The 18,237-nt window shown below is 36.8% G+C and overlaps 1 long non-coding RNA gene across 16 annotated transcripts in view; it reads right to left on the bottom strand.

Annotated features, from left to right (window-relative positions):
* The window catches only part of LOC102165284, a 329,937-nt gene extending 312,308 nt beyond the window's left edge, over positions 1 to 17,629 (bottom strand). For 7 of the 16 annotated variants that reach the window (XR_301130.3, XR_002346112.1, XR_002346115.1 and 4 more), the window contains exons 1-2: positions 17,471 to 17,629; positions 9,173 to 9,229 (exon numbers count right to left, since the gene is read on the bottom strand). This is a non-coding gene — a long non-coding RNA (uncharacterized LOC102165284). The remainder of the gene's footprint in view (positions 1 to 9,172; positions 9,230 to 17,470) is intronic. The other 9 variants (XR_002346118.1, XR_002346117.1, XR_002346114.1 and 6 more) reach the window with 4 other exon arrangements.

Genomic DNA, 18,237 nt, shown 5'->3' with positions numbered 1-18,237 from the left:
ATTTATGGATATTAGTAAAACATAGGACTTCATCCTGGCTTGTTTAGAATATTTAAGGCTATGAAGTTTCCTCTAACATGGCTTTAGCCACTTTCTACTTTTTAAAATTATTTGTTTTTTAAAGTTTTTTAATATCCTAAATGAAAAAGTGATCAAACTCTTGATAGTTGACCTTTAATTACTAACCAAAAAGACTAAATACCTTTACCCTAAAAAGAACAATATAAGTCAAATTAAAATTGAAGACTTATAATTCTGAAACCAAAATTAAGGGTAAGGGATTAAGATGTTTAAACTACTATATATACATTGCACAGCACAGGGAATACAGTCAATATACAACTTCTAAAAATTGTTATTCACTATTATATACCTGAAATTATGTAATATTATAAATTAACTATACCCCAATTTTTAAAAAGCAAAAAAAAAAAAAAATTAATAGTCTGGTCTGGAATTCATATCTTATGTTTCTGTTAAAAAAAAAAAGCTTTTAAACATCTTATTCATAATATAACAAAATTGACTCTTTTGAAAGACTAAAAACTTAAGACAAATAGTGAAACAAGTGACAGGGAGTTCCTGTCGTGGTGGAGCGGAAATGAATCTGACTAGGAACCATGAGGTTAGGGGATCGATCCCTGGCCTCACTCAGTGGGTTAAGGATCCGGCATTGCCATGAGCTGTGGTGTGGGGTCACAGTCGAGGCTCAGACCTGGTGCTGTGGCTGTGGCATAGGCCGGCTATAGCTCCGATTCGACCCCTAGTCTGGAAACATCCATAAGCCACGGGTGTGGCCGTAAAAAGACAAAAGACAAAAAAAAAAAAAAAAAAAATGAGGAAAGTGACAGATAAAATGAAAATATCTGCAATAGATGAGGCAAAAGACATGTAATAATCTTATGTGAAAATGAGTACAGCATTAAGAAAAAAGTAAATAACCTAATAGCTTTTATTGGAATTTTTACTGTGAGTGTTTTCAGGCCTGGCATGCCATCTTTGGCTCACCTCAATTACTCCTTCACTCACTTGTTTTACACCTGCCCAATTCCTTTATTTACTTCATCTACTTGGCCCCTGAAACTAGTGAATTGTGTAACCCTGGCCAAATTACACAAACATGCAGTTTATAGAAGAAAATAGGAAAGATGTAAATTATGTAAATTAAGGAGAATGTATATATTTTTTGTCACTCAGCAAAGTGGCAAAAATAAAATCACCCATATTAACCAATATTCTCTGGGAAAAAGTTTTTTTGTTTTTTTTTTGTTTTTTTTTTTTTTTGGTTACATTTGTGTCATCTTTTTGGAGGACATCTGGTCAGTGTTTATTTAAAAATTTTAAATGTACATTACCTTTGACCCAGAGATCCCACTTCTAAGTATTTACCCATAGGAAATATCCTTGGGAGTTCCCGTTGTGGTGCAGTGGTTAACAAATCCAACTAGGAACCATGAGGTTGAGGGTTCGATCCCTGCCCTTGCTCAGTGGGTTAACGATCCGGCGGTGCCATGAGCAGTGGTGTAGGTTGCAGACGCAGCTCAGATCCAGCGTTGCTGTGGCCCTGGTGTAGGCCAGCGGCTTCAGCTCCGATTAGACCCTTAGCCTGGGAACTTCCATATGCCGCGGGAGCAGCCCAAGAAATGGCAAAAAGACCAAAAAAAAAAAAAAAAAAAGGAAATATCCAAATTCATAATGATATTAATTGAAGGATTCTTAATGATAGTAAAAAAAAAATAATAGAAATAGCTTTAATGTCCATACAGAAGGGACTGGTTGGATAAGTCCTAGGAAATGAAATACTGAGTACAACTTAATTGCTAAATTGGAGCGAATAGATCTATACTGTTGTATGAAAAAAAGTAGTATAAAATACAAATGGTACAATCTTACTCTAAAGAAACAAAACTAGATGACTATTATAAATACCACATAAATGGAATAATACAGAGCAGTGAGCTGGCCAATCATAGTGCCTAATCCTACTGACCAGGAGTCTGTCTGGAGCTATCAGGAAAGACTATCTCTCTTCCAAGTATCTTCCCTTTACACAAATAAAGGTGCTCTTTAAAAAATGCCAACTCAGTGTGGCAAATAGCCAATAAATGTATGAAAAGGTGATTATCCCACTGGCCATGAGAGAAAGGAAAATTAAAACCATAATGCAATGCCATTACACAAACAAAAACAAACATTTGTAAGTGCTGGATGTTAAGCAACCAGAATTCTCATACATAGTGGTGGGAAAAAAGTCAATTCAATCACTTTGGAAAACTGTTTGTATCTGCCAAAGCCGATTATTTCTACATTCTCTGATCCAGGTTATATCCAATCAAAATATGTACTTTTCCAAAATTGTACACTAGAATATCCATAGCAGAACTATCACAATAGCCCCATATTGTCCATTTGCGAAAGATGTAGCATATAGTGTTCAAAAGGAAATCTGTTATGAAACTGCAGGTTTTACATGTAATTTTGATGATGACCATAAAGAAGCAAAATTAAAGGGTTAAGTGTTCATTTTATTCTATGACCTCTTTATTTCATCCTATGACCATGTAAACATAGTGATGTAGCAGACAGACACACTTTAAGGAAATCTAGAATCATATTAATAAGCGATTAGTAATGGAGGACTTTAGGAGCAAAGCAATATAAAAATCTTTTCCTTTCCTTCTTTTTATTTTATTTTTTTTTGCTATCTGTTCCACATACAAGATGGCAGAAAAAGTCTAAGAACATTTTTTATCACTTAATCAACAATATCACACATCAGTTGTCAGACAACGGAGTTTTCCAATATCTAAAGGAAATAATACATATGAAATAATCACAGAAGTTCTTGGCATATAGCAAATCAGGTTAAACGTTAGTTGTTCTCTTTCTTGTACTAAGATATGGTTGACATGATCTTGGATGGTTAAACTAGATTAGATATTGTTATCTTGTCACTTAACCTAGTTTCGTCAGTGGTCAAAAAATGCACTCAGCAAGCACTTTCGCCTCTGGAGGTTTTGTCTCACTTTTTCACAAAACTAGTCTCCTCCATAGACTTCCAGTAACATGCAGGAAATACCCAGGATTTGTGCGACATTTGCACTACTAGAGGATACTACTGAATATCAAGAGCAACAGGAAACATATTAGGGAAGTAACTTGGTACAAACTATGTGTTCTACTTCATGATTTGATTCTCAATAAAGTAACCCATTTTATCTTACATTGCATAGTGATAATAACCATCTTTATTTTAAAATAAGAAATGAATATTGCATTAATTATTGTTAATCATTTTAGAATACTATAAATGTGTCAATAAAAATTGCTATGCTAATAAAAATATTTCCTATTTCACTAAAACTATGAACTCTCAGGATTGCAAAATGAGCAATAAAGTTCAATAGTGTGGCACAGTCAAGATTGCCTATTGGATAAGGGTGATTTTTCTCAAAATGTGTTATATGAATGCATTAAATATTTGATGCTTAATAAAAGCAAAATAGCATCTCTTTCCACTAAGCTGCCTCAAATACCAATTACATAAGAAAGATTTGCTAAGCTAATGATCTTCTAAGTAGCCACAAATGCTTCTTTAATTCCTCATGTATTCTTCTTTATTCCTCAGAATGAATGTGAGTGGTTGTTTCCAACATTTCATGGCATCACTTTTTTTTTTTACAGCAAGGATTTACTTAACAAGCCTTTTTTTCTGCCTTGGATCTCATAGTGATGCTTCTAACAATCAGTTATCAGGGAGCACTGCCTCAAATCTGAAAGCATTGACACAAAACTGAGACTTCTTGTGCCTCTCCTTCTAATTATGTGATCTCTGAGCTGATTTATCCTAATCATATTTGAGGACAAAACAGCATTTGTAAAGGGTGAAGCTCCTAGACTTTTGTTGTCTGCCAATATCATCTTGCTTGTTCCCTTAATAACTCACTTCTCCTTGTGTAATCCTCCCTCTCAATGATTCTAGAATTGGATACATGGCTTTTTTTGGCCAATGTTACATTAGCATATGTGATGCAAACAGAAGGTGGATAAGTGCTTATGTGTTAGGTCTCACATTTTTGGAGATTCAGCTGCCATTGGAGAAAACACATGGAAGAGGACTAAAGTACCTTGGCTGACAGCCCCAAACATGTCTCAAACCATTAAGAACAAGATAATCCATGGAGTTTCCATTGAGGTGCAGCGAAAATGAATCCAACTAGTGTTCATGAGGATGTGGGTTCAATCCCTAGCCTCGGTCAGTGGGTCAGGATCCAGCATTGCCTGTGGTGTAGGTCACAGGTGCAGCTTGGATCCTGCATTGCTGTGGCTGTGGCTGACAGCTGTAGCTCCAATTCGACCCCTAGCCTGGGAACTTCCATATGCTGAGGGTGTGGCCCTAATAAAAGCAAAAAAAAAAAAAAAAAAAAAAAAAAAGGCCAGCCCCAGCCTACCTGCAGAATGCCTAAATGAGTCCAGCCAACACCACACAGAGCAGGGATGGAACCATCCCAGCTGAGCTTTGCCCAAATTGCTGACCCACAGAATTGGGAACAAATAAATGATTATTGTTTCAAACCCATCAAAAATGACTTGGCTTCCACTATATCTTTCCATATTCCTGTGAGCCAGAACAGGGACATGGGGCTGATAAGCAAGGCTTAATTATATGGAAGAAGACAACACTTGTAGGAAACTTTCAGGACAGAAACAAGAGTGTTTTATTTGACCAGGATAGATCAACTAGTGAGTGACAGGCATCTCACTTGGGGCCACTGTGGCTCAATGATGACCAGTAGACTGATGTAACCACTGTATATTTTGTCAATATGTAAGTTACCTGAAATTAAATCTAACTTAATGGGAGTGACGCCACATTGATTTAATTATTTCTACCAGCTGAATCAGTTCTCAAAATAGACATCAGGCAGGGAATAATAAAGTTATATTTCTTGTATCCCTAGTTTACAGGATGCTTGTACAACTACATCTGATTATATATGCCTGATTTCTATAACTAAAAAAGAGTAAAAACGTTATTAGAGAACATAAAATTCTTTGTATTCCTCCATTGCACCATCATTTATTGACCATATTGAGTGACCTTAGTGCTATATCTTCTTTCCTTATTGATCCATGTATTTACTGAATATTTATGGAATGTCTTTTAGAGCCCAGCCCTGAGCTAGGTATCCATAGAGAAGATAAGCAAGGCCCTTGTGAAACTTCCACCCTGGAGGAGATAAACAGACAATAATGCCAAATAATATTTTTTAAATTAGATAATTAAAAATTGTGCTTAAGTGTTCTGAAGGAATGAAACAAAATAATTTTAAGACAGAAGGTGTTTAGACAGAGAGAGGTCTTCTTTGATAAGGTGGTATCAACAAAGAGCTGTCTGAGAACATAGTATTTAAGACCTAAAGAATGAGAGGGAGTCGTGCAGTTGTCACAGAATCTTGTGCATCTGAATGTTTCTATAATGATGACTACATAACAATCATGGACTCACTTTTACACACTATCAACCAACAGTGAACATGGCAGGAGAAAAGAGCACTATGGCTATAATCAGTGCAACTGGCATTTACTAAAAAAGTATCTGCTCTTAGTAGATCAGATCAACTGGTTGGGTTCCTTTTCTTTCATTTTTCAACACGTTATAATGAAGTTTTATGAAAATACGAGACTATCTTTATGCCACTATGTTACTTCTATTCAGCAATCTATTTAAAAACAATACTTACCATAAACCACTCAACTTGCCTGCATGGATCCTTTTAATGAGTTTGAGTTGATAGTATAAATAGATGTCTATTATATTGTACCAATTAGCAGGCTAAAGAAATAAATTATGAGGTGCCTATTCCAGAATGAGAATTGACATGGGTTTGTTTTGAAGATAAAAAGAAGAGCTCTTGACGTCTAACATTCAGCTCCTTAACCTAAACCTTTTCCTCATGTTCTTCTTGAGAGTGTTAGTTTCACCATAAAGAAGAATGTTGTAATTTTAGACATGAGATAATTCTTACAAAAATTTTTGTCTGAACTAGGTCCATAGAAAAGAAATATCCCAAATGTAAAAATAGAAGGTGGTGGTGGAAGCAAGCCGTGTACAGTAATAGCTATTTCACACTTTCAGAAAGTTGATTCCAGCATGGTTTGCAATTACAGGAACAGAGAGACATAAGCTAATTAGATATTGAGCCTCTATGTTCTTAAGGAAAGCCATCAATATTTGCCCTCAGAGAGTTATTTTTACACAGTCACATGTATAAGCTAGTGGGTGACAGACCACCTATGGGGGTCCTCTTTCAGTTTTGGTCTTTGAATTGAAAATAATCCTACTTTTATTTACAAGGAGTTTTGAGTTTTCCAAATAGTCTGGAATATGGCTATAGTCACAAAGTGAACCATATTTAATTGCCTATGGCTAATTACTTGTGTAGCACACAAATGTATTTAATATTACCCTTTCAAAGCCATGTGGGAGGTCTTTTAACTGTATCCCTTTAAATCCTTATAGCAATAGTCATATGGCTATTAGAATTATGTATTTTATTGCCTCTAAAATGCTGAAAAGAGGAAAAAAATCAGGTAAGGAGGTTTAAGAAGAAACATATTTGGCCACTATGAGCTTAGTAAGAGATTATATTTGCTTTAAAATTGAATATATTTTCGTTCTAATGTAGTTAATTGGGGGCCTAGGATATTTCTAAGTCCAAGGTTCATTCATCATCTTAGAAATAAGACAAATTAATGTATTTATGCATTCTGCAATCTGCAATTAAATAAAATTAAATTTTCTTATACAAAATGTTACTGCATTAGATTGTTAATCCTTCATTCTATTACAGTACTAAAACTTCTAATATTCAAGGTACAGTAATTGTCCATTAGGGAGTACTTGGGAGTAGAATTAGGGTTGGGATGCGATGACTATGTCTAGTGATAAAAGCAGGATTGTGTATGGGTCTGGTTCCTTACCCTTATCTAGAAATAAGAGGAGCATTCAGAGAAATTCCCCCTAAACCAGCCAAAGCCCACTTTATGTCTCACTTTTGCCACCTGCTGAGCATGTCAATGGTGTCAGCAACTTCTTCCAAGTAGGAGGTGGCCCAGGTCATTTTGCCATACCAACTGCATGAGGTTTCAAGAGAATACATCATTGCTAAAAGGGCATTTCATACCAACCCCAGACACGGTACTATTTTTGCTGCTCCCTTAGAAAGCTCTAGTCATTTGTTTTATAGCCAGATTTGACTGTTCAGTGTTCTTGTGAGAGAAGTACTATGAAAGAGGAGGCAGCTTGGGCTCTCCACCGCCTACAGTTCAGGCTATGCCACTGACACTCTTTTATATTTGACACATTTTGTTTATCTGAATGGCTTAAAATATAAGCCAGAGGTCTTCCTGTTTTCCTTAAGGGAAAAGATGAGTATCACATAAAAGCATTTATACCCCTGTGCAAGGCTGCTATTCCAATTTCCCTCACCATTCCTGGGACCAATAAAATGGTCAATTTGGTCTCACAAATCTTTAGAATTTTTAATTTTAATTGTTTATTGAAGTATAGTTGATTTACAAATATTGCATTAGTTTTAGATGTACAGCAAAGTGATTCACTTATACATATACATGTACCCATTCTTTTTCAGATTATTTTCCTATCTTGTTTATTACAGAATATTAAGTAGAGTTCCTTGTGCTGTACAGTAAGTCCTCGTTGGGTTGTTTGTGGCCACACCTGTGGCATACAGAAGTTCCCAGGCTAGGGGTTGAATAAGAGGTATCTACACCACTGCCCATAGCAACACTGGATCTGAGCCGCATCTGTAACCTACCTGCAACCTGCGGCAACACTGGATCCTCAAACCTCTGAGTGAGACCAGGGATTGAACCCACAACCTCACGAATATATGTCAAGTTCTTAACCTACCGAGCCACAAAAGGAACTCCAAAACTCCTAAATGTTTCTTGAAAGTACAATTTTAATCTGCTTCTCAAGCTTTTCCTAAGCTTATAGATCTCCAAACCATATTTCCTTTATTTAATTTTTAATTGAATCAAGTGTATTAAGCAAAGTTAGAGTGTGGCCGAGAGGTAACACATTACTCCAAGAAATACAACATCATCTTTATAAAGTATGCCAAATATACCCCACCATAGAATACCACAAAAGTCTTCTTCCTTTTCTAAGCACTCCTATGTTCCCACATAGAAATTAATGTCTATCAAAATAAATCTTTGACCTGTTCACACAAACACAAGTGTCAGAAAAGGGCAAACACGTATAACATGCAGAATTTTCATAACTGAACTCTCTCAATCATCCCCCCTACTCCAAATCTACTGCACCCACAACCTTCCCAACCTCAGTAGAGGGTCATTCCTTCCTTCCAGTTATTCACACACAAAAAAACCTTTATTCTTGTCTTTTTCTTACACTGTACCTCAATCCATCAGCAAATCTCATTACTCTGCCTTCAACATATTCCCTAAATTCAGCCACTATATACCACCTCCATAGCTACTACCCCAGACAGAACCTTCTACCCTCACTCCCCCACGTACAGACTGAAGAATAATCCTTTTAAAACATGTCCGATCATGTCATCCCTTCCCTCAGATTCCTTGTGTATTTCCCAGCATCACTGAACAAAAATTCAAAATCCTTACTGTTGGTTACAGTATTCCTCAATACCTTTTAGATCTAACCTCCTGCTCCTCTGTCCCTCTCTCACCCCAGTCCTGCCACGATGGCCTCTCATGTTTCTCTAACACACTGTGACCTCTTTCTGGAAGGCTCACCTCCCCCACAATATCTCCCCAAGAAGGCTAACACAAAAGCTAACCCATAATCCTTACTAAACACTGTAAACTGTTCCCAAACCCTCACCTTGGCATCCAAATCCCCTGTATCCTACTCTTATTTTTCCACAATACATATTTATTTTTACCATATTCCATTAGAATGTAAGTTCCACAGGGCAAGGATCTTTACCGTGAGCACATAGAATAGTGTTTAACACAAAGCAGTCACATCCCAAGTGTGTGTTGGTTGAATTTTCTCCTGATATAGTTCCTTCCCAGCTTGAGGGTATCACCCTGAATAAAGTCTGGGTCTCTTCTGGAGCATCTGCAGGCTGGGGTGATTGCAGTCTTAAATACTTACATTGGAAGTGATGATGGACTCTTCCAATCAGGCACAATCTGTTCAGAGTTCCAGGGACTGTCAAAATACATATAAATAACATCCGTAAGATTTGGAAACACACAAAATCTCAGACCTAAACATGATTAGTTTTGTGGTCTGCAATTTAAGCTTAATTCTATTATCTTAAAGTCTACACCAAGAAATCTCACATTTATGTTTAATGACAATGCCCGTGAGAGATGATGGCCATATATACAGAATACTTCCATTTGTGTATATGGGATTATGTACAATTCCTTGCCTAATGGTGCTACTCCAATAAAGCTTTCCTGGAATCCAACATAGAATTGAGAGGTGTCTCTGTTCTGGACTCTCCTCTCTCCAACGAACAGAGTAATCCACATAATAATATGTGATTCCTCCGACTTTCACTCTTCGGTTCTTCTTTCAATATTTCTCCACTGGAATACAAAATCAGAACAATTCTGCCATTTCTATAACTGTAACTCTTGTTCAGAAATGTTTTCAAGTTGCAATTTCCAGTTACCAACAGAACGTCTTCCCTTTATGTCTACATCTGAGTAGAATCTCTCTCCACAGGTTCAGAGCTTAATATTCCACTGCTGTTTCTAAGTCTGGCACCAAAAGAACCATGAAAAACTTTGTGATAAGCCAACGGCTTTCCTCCCAAACTCTGCTCTTCTCAGATTCAAAATTCACTAGGATGTCAGCAACTTCTCCTATTTTGATGGTAACATAAGCATTTCTAGTTTCTCTTTTCCAGATACATCATATCTGACCCTACTTCCTCTGGGGCCTGAGGTCATTCAGATGTTACCCTATTCCTCCAGCTGGACTTTGTAAACTTTAAATCATTCAGGTTAGAGTATGGTGAGCCCCATTTTCCCCATCTTGACTTTCTCCTGACTCTGCTTTCACTTTCTCAGTTTTCATATCTGACTCTGCTTTCACTTTCTCAGTTTTCATATTGATTTCAATAATCATTTTTTTCACTGAGCCTATTTCTCCCTGAATTCCCAGAGATCTTGCCTCAAACTCCAAACAAAAATTTTCTATTCACATGATCATTATTCAAGAAAGCTTTCAAAGTTCCATCTAGCTATAGAAACTGGGTTTGCTCAGCAGCAAGGAATCACAAATTTTGGCTCTATTAAAGTCCACTTTGGACTGTGAATTGCAATAAATAATTTGTTGATAAATAAGTCAAGAAAGTCCCCTTTATAACAAAAGCCCCCTGAGTTGACATTCAGAATTCCCAAATTTGGATTCCCATAATAAAAGCTGAAAAATATGCCCACTTCTCATCCTGGCTAAAAGTCAGGAAAACAGAAAAGATAATTCAGAGTAGTGAAGTCATGCCAGTCAGCAAGTCCAATATATACACCATGGAAGTTTGCTAGCTTTGGTGAGAGCCCTTTCTGGTCTTTAAAACAAAATTTTCATCCCTTCCAAAACTAGATTCTTCTAGATTCATGTAGGATGTTCCCCAGCAGACATGCAGCTGCTCTTGCAGAGTCCATCCTGGCACAAAAAGTGAATTCCCATCCTGCCAACATGTTTCTGCCCATCCCTCTTCCAGCACAGGAGCCAGGTTCTCTCCATGCAGAACACTATCCATGAAATTTACAGCTGTTTTCACAGTTTGAGGTTCCCAGAGAATCTGTTTCTCAAATTCCAGTCCTCTGTGCCTATATTTTCTCTACTCTGCCAAATTATTGCGATCATTAGAATCTCTAACTCTCCTATCAGCTAACCCTGCTACAAATTCGTATGGGGGCTATGCAGAGGGCACATAGGCATACTGACCCCGTTGACTGCCACTCATGTCTTTGACAATGAGAACCAATGTTTGGCAAGTTGAATTAGACAGTGAGTAAACTACAAGTTTACTCATCAAGTTTAAAGGCTAGATAAGAAATAATAAGCCAAAGACTCAGATTATGAATTGATCTGATGACCCACATTGCTCTAAAACTCCATCATAGGACTTCCCACCACAAGTCTAGCAACCTTCCTTTCTCTAAGACTTCAACTGTGATTTCCCTTTCATATTAGTGGAAGAACTGCCCCCTACTCCTCAAAAGAGAAAAATCCCACAACTTGTATTCTAGGTCTATAAGCTCTCATCAATCCATGAGCATTTCTCCCATAGATATGTCCTTTACAATTGCATCCATCCTCAGTCTTTTCCTATCTACTGGATCATTGTGTTCAGCCAAGAAACATGCTGTAAAATTTCCTTTCTTAAAAACTATTATAATTTTCCCCTAAATTCCCCTTGATGTTATGTCAATGCTCTACTTTTCTTCATCCAAAGTCTTCTTTTGAAAAAGGTGGTTACACTGTTGTCTCTAATATATCTCAGATGTACTTTTTAAAATTATGAAATAGGTCAATATAGAAAAGATCTTTAACCATCACCCCTCAGCACTTCAACCTTTGGATCTCCACCCCTCCTTACTGCTTAAGTGTATCATATATTCTAAAGCATCCAGGTTTTTGTTTGTTTTATTATACTAGGATAGAATGTCTTCTTCAACTTTCTCTTCCCATGAAAATATCATTAATATTCAAAGCATAGTTTAGAAACCAACTATTCCAGAAAGTTTCTCAGTCTCTTCAGTCAGATTAATAATTTTTTCTCTTCACTTCTTGCTTTTACTTCTGTTATTATGCTCTTACCTATCCTGCCTTAAATTACACTTTATAATTCAAGGGTCAAGCTCCTATTTCATAATTTATCATTCAAGGTCATATGTCTGACACCAAAAATAAATTATAAGCTTTGCAAAAAGAGGACAGATCTTCTTTTTCCCCATGGAAAAAGAATCTAGCACTATGCCCATCTCATAACAAATGCTTATTTACTTAAATAGTTGGTTAGCAATTTAAGAGTTAATCAATAAAAATTCATTAATTATGAAAAGAATTTGCTCAAACTCTTAGATTTAATAGCATTAGATTTTCTATGTTAAAATTGTTATCTTCAAAATGGTAACTTAGATATTCAATACTATCAAAACACACTGGAGCAAAAGTTATCACACCCTTGTTATACAAGGTACTACTGGCTAATACTGAGCATAAAAAGAGAGGCTGGCTATAAAATCTTCTTCTATAGGGAAAAAGAGAGTAAAGACAGATTGACTTCCATATAACTAACAAATCTCCCACCTCCAAATGCTAAATCTGTAGTTTTAAATCCAGTAGGACACTAATGATTAACTCAGTCAATTCAGTTATATCTGTAACATTTAAGCATAATACTCATTTCTCAAGCTTGATTTTGCTTTACAAGTTTAAATGGTACATAAGTTAGTTCTGAATGCCTAACCACACCACCTCAAAGCCTAGTGACTTTAAAAAGTCAATAATTTAGTTTATAATTCTGTGGGTTAGCAATCTGAACAGGGCTCAACTGGTAGTTCTGGTTTAGCCTAGGTTTACTCAAGTGTCTACAATCAGCAACAGGACAGCTGAAGGCTGACTGATATAGGATCGGCTCAGCTGGGAAGATTTTCTGACCCTGTGTCATCTCTCATCTCCAGCAAGCAAGCCTGGGTTTATTCACAGGAAGCTGGGTAAGGACTGAAGAGAGAAACTGAGGTTTGTAAAGTCGTCTGAGGCTACATCCTGTTGATCAAAGGAAGTCACAGAACTGGCTCAGGGTCAAACAGAGTGAGAGGAGACTCCACCTCCAAGAGGAGGTGCTACAAATGTGTGAACCTGTGAACCCCCCGGAGGGGGAGGGACTTTGGGTCACTTTTATTCAATCTATCAGAAACAGTCAAAACTGCATGGATATATATCACATTTATTATGAAGATGTCCCTAACTTCAAGTGATTACACCTAGTGTGAGAGACAATTACCAGGCAACAATGAAATAAATAATATATGCTGTTTCTCTGCTTAAAACATTCTTTCTCCTACTATTCTCATAGAACACCCCTGTAAGTTCTCAGAAAAACATCACTTCTTAAAACCTATAAGAGGGAACACTCTTGCCCTAGCAGTCCATGTTGGCTATATGGCTATTTCCCATGTGACAAACTTTTTTCATCAGTGTCCATACTGCATTATCAGTTAGAGGGTATAGTACATTAAAAGGTCATTCTATTGCCATAAGTTAATTTCTTAAAAGATAGAAAATGAAAGCATAAACTCTTCTTCATTCTTTATATCATACATTACATCATGAAAATTTTTGCCTTTGTGCCACTTGTTAATATCTCTGTTAGGGAACAGATGGAAGGCATAGAGGTTTTAAACAGCAGGGGTTGTGATTTAATCAGATTTATACATTAGAAAAATTATTTGTCCTGGATTGTATGCAGAGAACCATTTAGAAGCAAATAATATAATCTCAGTGAGAAATTATGGGGATGTTTGAAGACTGAAAGAAATTGCAAATTTTGAGAGCTATGTATGGTGCTGAATCCACACAATGTGATTGGTTGACTGGAGGTTGGGAATGACAAAGCAAAAACCAATAATGATGACTTCCTGGTTTCTAGCTCAGGATAGAGACCAGCTGGGCCCCTCTCAATAGGTAGGAACTTTAAAGATGTATAACTTGAGAGAATATAATGTTCAATTTCAGAAAAGTTTAATTCTCAGATTTTTGGGCACTGGAAATGGGCTAATGAATTTATAAACATATGAGGTTTATCATTGTCATCACCACAATCCTTTACTGGTAATGAACAAAGGTCCTAAACCCTCTATAATATGAGCTCTTTAGAGAATTCAATAAAAAAACTATGGACTTGTCATCAAAAATAAGTATTTTGAGCTACATAACTTAGTAGCTTCTCCAGCCTGGGCCAAAGGATCCTATGTCAAAATTCTCTTTTCAGGAAATAAATATGTTAATGTAAACCCAACCTAGACCCCCTCCCAATAAGAAGACACAAGAAGACACGCATGAGTGAAGTGTGAATGAATTAACTCATTCAGCTTAGTAGTTTTAGCACCTAATAATATAATTTTAAAACATTAAAATTATCTGATTCTCTTAATTTTTTCACTTCATTTTTGTTAACACCTTATTTATAATGAGATTTTGACTCAAAGATTTTTGCTTAAATAAAATTTGTCCAGATACATCTGTGGGAATGTGCAACTGATTCTGTTTTCATGCTTAATTACCACTAGGCTCCCACCTCCCTAAAGAAAGCATTTTTGGAAGTCTCTGGAATGTCCATGCATTGAAGGGTTACATAGGAGAAAAGGTGTTAGCAAATAGGCTAATTCTCTTAAATAAAAATGCTAAGGTTAAAGTCACTACAATTTAACTGTACAAAAATTCAACACCTTATTTAACATATTAAATCCCTTCAATTAATTATTGTATAAATAATTACTTTTCATGTTTATAATTTGGATTACAACCAAAGCACAGCATTATAATAATTCAAAGTTGTACATCAAGAGAAAAACAGACTTGGAAGAATAATAAAATAAAATGTAGACTCACTCTCTAACAAACCATTTTGTTTTCTATATAAAGTCAGCAATTCCAAGGTATGTTCAAGAAGAATTAGCATGAAGCAGATACTGATAATCAGGCCATTAAAGAGGTAACCTGGACAGCAAGAATTCAGTTTCCAGAGTGCCAAAGACATTGGGTGGCAGTTCACTTCAATATTTTCTAAACCAGCCCAGAGATGGGAACTTTAATGAGTGAATCAATGTGTTGGAAGAGGAACATCCAGTTTTTAAATTATTGCTTTATTCAATATATTTATAATGTTCTTCTTTTTCTATATATAAACTACCATGATGACATATCACAATGATTCAGTCAGGAACAAAAAATGTTCAAATCCTTACTTTGTGAGTTTCTAAATAAGAAGCAATGAAAATACAGCATTTTTTGTTTGCAAAGTGATTTCATGTTCTGTTGAATGATCTATAAGGGAGTTACTATATTTATGCTTTTTTTCTTTTACAAAAGAAAGCGCTCATCTATAATTACAGTTATGTAGTAAAGGACTTTCTTATTGAATTTTCTTTTTCAACAGAATTGATTTCTTTATTGACTCTAGAAGTGAAAACTAGTAAGTAGAATCTGGCATAAAAGAAATATTTGGCCATATGCTTATATCATTTGCTATAATCTGAACTCAATTGGAATACTAATTGCTTTTGGCTTCTCATACGAATATAAGGGCACATATACCGATAGAAAAGTCAGTGATTATTCCAAACAGGTATCTTAAATCTACGCAAGAGTCACCTGAATCTTCGACAGAAGAAATTATGCATAGGAAAACCAAACAAGAAATATGTGCTTGGCACAGTTAGTAACATTCTGGCTTGAGGAGAATTAGCATTTAGTACAAGGAACTAGATACAGCATCATTCCGGTCTGCTTTTGTCATATGGCTTAGGAATGACGGCAGTGAATGACAATGGCTAGGACACAGCTTGGCTACAAAACAACCTAGGGGTTCCAAATAACCCTGTTCATTTCTGGACACAGGAAATGCTGAGACATAACAAATATGTATATTTGGTCACGAGAAAAGCTGATTTGGAGACTACAAATGTCTCGTTTATCTCCGTGATCACTATGAGAAAAGTAAAGGACATTACCTGTACAACACACAATTTGGAGAGTTATTGCCATGTCCAGGGTATATATTCAACCAGGTGAAAGCCGATTCCTCTCCTAGTTTGAAATGAGTTTGGTATGCCTGTCTATTTGGCACTATCCACTATTTGCTGAGATTGGTGATGATAAGCCTATTTGTAATCATGTGAATTTCTTTCCTACATTTTGACAGACAAACTTTGAGTTATTTGAGGTGATGAGAGTAATGATTTACCAGTGACATTTTACTATCTGTTAAAGAAAAAAATGGCCCCATTCTTATATGATGCAGAAATGAAAAAGGTGCAAGCCTGTTGAAGACTGTGACAGAAAAGGTCTCATACTAAATTTAAAAATAGGCTATGATGCATTGTATTTTAACAGTATAAATTAAAGTTTATGAGTATTAGTATTGCTATAACAATGACATTTGTCTTTAAACTATAATATGCTCTTGTATAACTCTGAGGCACTTCATCCTGCAACATGTTTTTCTCATAATGGCAGTAATTAGCAAATATGAAAAGGTTCACTTAATGTTTTAACATAAAATTATAACACATGGATTTTTGGTTCAAAAACCTTTTCTCCCAGAAAAATTAAAGCCATTTTGGAGCAAATATGCCCCTGTTTCAATACAAAAATATTTTTCTTTAATTTTATTATTTAAACTAGAGTAAAATTTCAGAGGAGGGGCATGTTAGGTTAGAGAAAAATGGGAGGAAGTATATTTTACAGAACAAAATAAAACATGTTTTGTGTTTGTTGAGCTACATTGAGGGAATGTTCTGTATCCACTAATAATTGTTCTTGTTGATTTAAATGACTCTGAAAATGGACAAGAATGTAACTGTGATTGCTATTCAGCTGAAAACACGAATAAATATTAACAGCAATCAAGCAGGTAGAATCCACAGAATTCACTCGCTCTAAAGGGAGGCTCTTTGTCAAGATTAATTCTGGGGCCAAAAAAGCATTTGAAAAATAATGCAAACCCACACCCCTCTCAAAAACACACCTCTATTTGGAAGGTACTAGTGTACTAAGATCCAATGACCCCCAGTAGCCATGGTCCTGTACAGTACCAGAGAACATAAAATTAGTACAAATAATATTTGCCTCCCAGAAACTTAGAAACTATTGTGTGTACTTAAACTTCAACACACCACTGAAGCAATGTCTGGGTACATCCCAGAGCAAGAAAATTAAACCTTCATGAAAAATTCACGAACTGCATAACCCTGGAGGACAGGTTCTGCTCAGTCCTCTCCTCAGCCTCTGAACCCAGCTGACTTCTGACACTCCCCACCACAGCCCCCACAACTTCTCAGGGTTGTCCCGGCAGTGGGCTTCCCAGGCCCCACCACCTTCTTTCTGGTTCTGCTCCTCCCCTGCAGGTTCAGGCTTCAGGAAAGCCAGACTACTTGACTTAAATGTCAACAAGGGCCTCTGGCCTGGGACTGGCCAGGAACCAGCCACAGACTCTAGCTCAGGATGGGAACACAAGACTAAAGGGAAGTTTTCTAGGCCCTTGAACGGAAGAGTCGTCCTTACCCTTAGGAGTGAGCCACAGGAAGGGCTGATAGGGCAAAACAGTTCAGACAGGCTGAGTCCTGAACCCACCCCGGCACCAGCACACAGGTACTTGTGAGGCCGCACAGGAGGGCGTGTCACCCAACTAAACTTGGATCCACTCACCTGCTCGCAGAAAAGCTAATGTTGTGGTGAAGGAAAGTGCAGCATTAACTGTAGGACACCCAGCGTAGACCCAACTCAGAAGACCCAAACACGCTGAGGGCGGTTAGAGAAGAGCTGTTAAAAGCCAGGTGAGGGGCGGGTCACGGGGCTCCTAATTCAGCCGAGCACATCCCTCCGATTGGTTGGTGGTGAGGTAACAGGGCGGTGTTTCTGGAGTCAACATCATTAAACTGGTTCCAGCTGGTCTGGGGTCTGCCTGCTAGTTAACCTCTTCCACCTGGTGAGGGTTTTAGACGCTGCAAAACAGCTCAAGGATTATTATCTATATTATCATAACTTAAAATAATTTGGAAAACAGTTATTGTATGAAATCACTTAAGTCCCAATATTTCAATGTGACTTCTCCATTCACAAATTTGGCAAATAGTATTATAATTTTATTCAAATATTGAGCTTGCCAATTAAAAACTGTCCATTTATGTGCCCAGATGTTGCACTTCTCAATTCACAGTAAGCCCACATTCTGTTTTTGATTTGAGGTTTGCCAATATGAACCTGTGAGGGTTCTTTTGGGAATCATTCTGCCTCCATATGCCTTGAAGCTTAAGCAAGCCAACTCCTAAACTCAGTAAATGATCAGACAGTAACATTTCACTGGCAGAAACAACAGTCAGGTTTCAGATACCAGAAAATGGGCCTGAACCTCCCCCTTACCTGGGGAAAAAAAGATCTGCAGCAGGTAAGCATCCAGAGAAAATATTCTTTGA

This window comes from Sus scrofa, chromosome 1 (genome assembly GCF_000003025.6).
Source record: "Sus scrofa isolate TJ Tabasco breed Duroc chromosome 1, Sscrofa11.1, whole genome shotgun sequence".
Classification (NCBI taxonomy): domain Eukaryota; kingdom Metazoa; phylum Chordata; class Mammalia; order Artiodactyla; family Suidae; genus Sus; species Sus scrofa.
The sequence above is the reverse complement of the archived record's forward strand: the minus strand, read 5'-3'. Positions and strand labels throughout refer to the sequence as shown.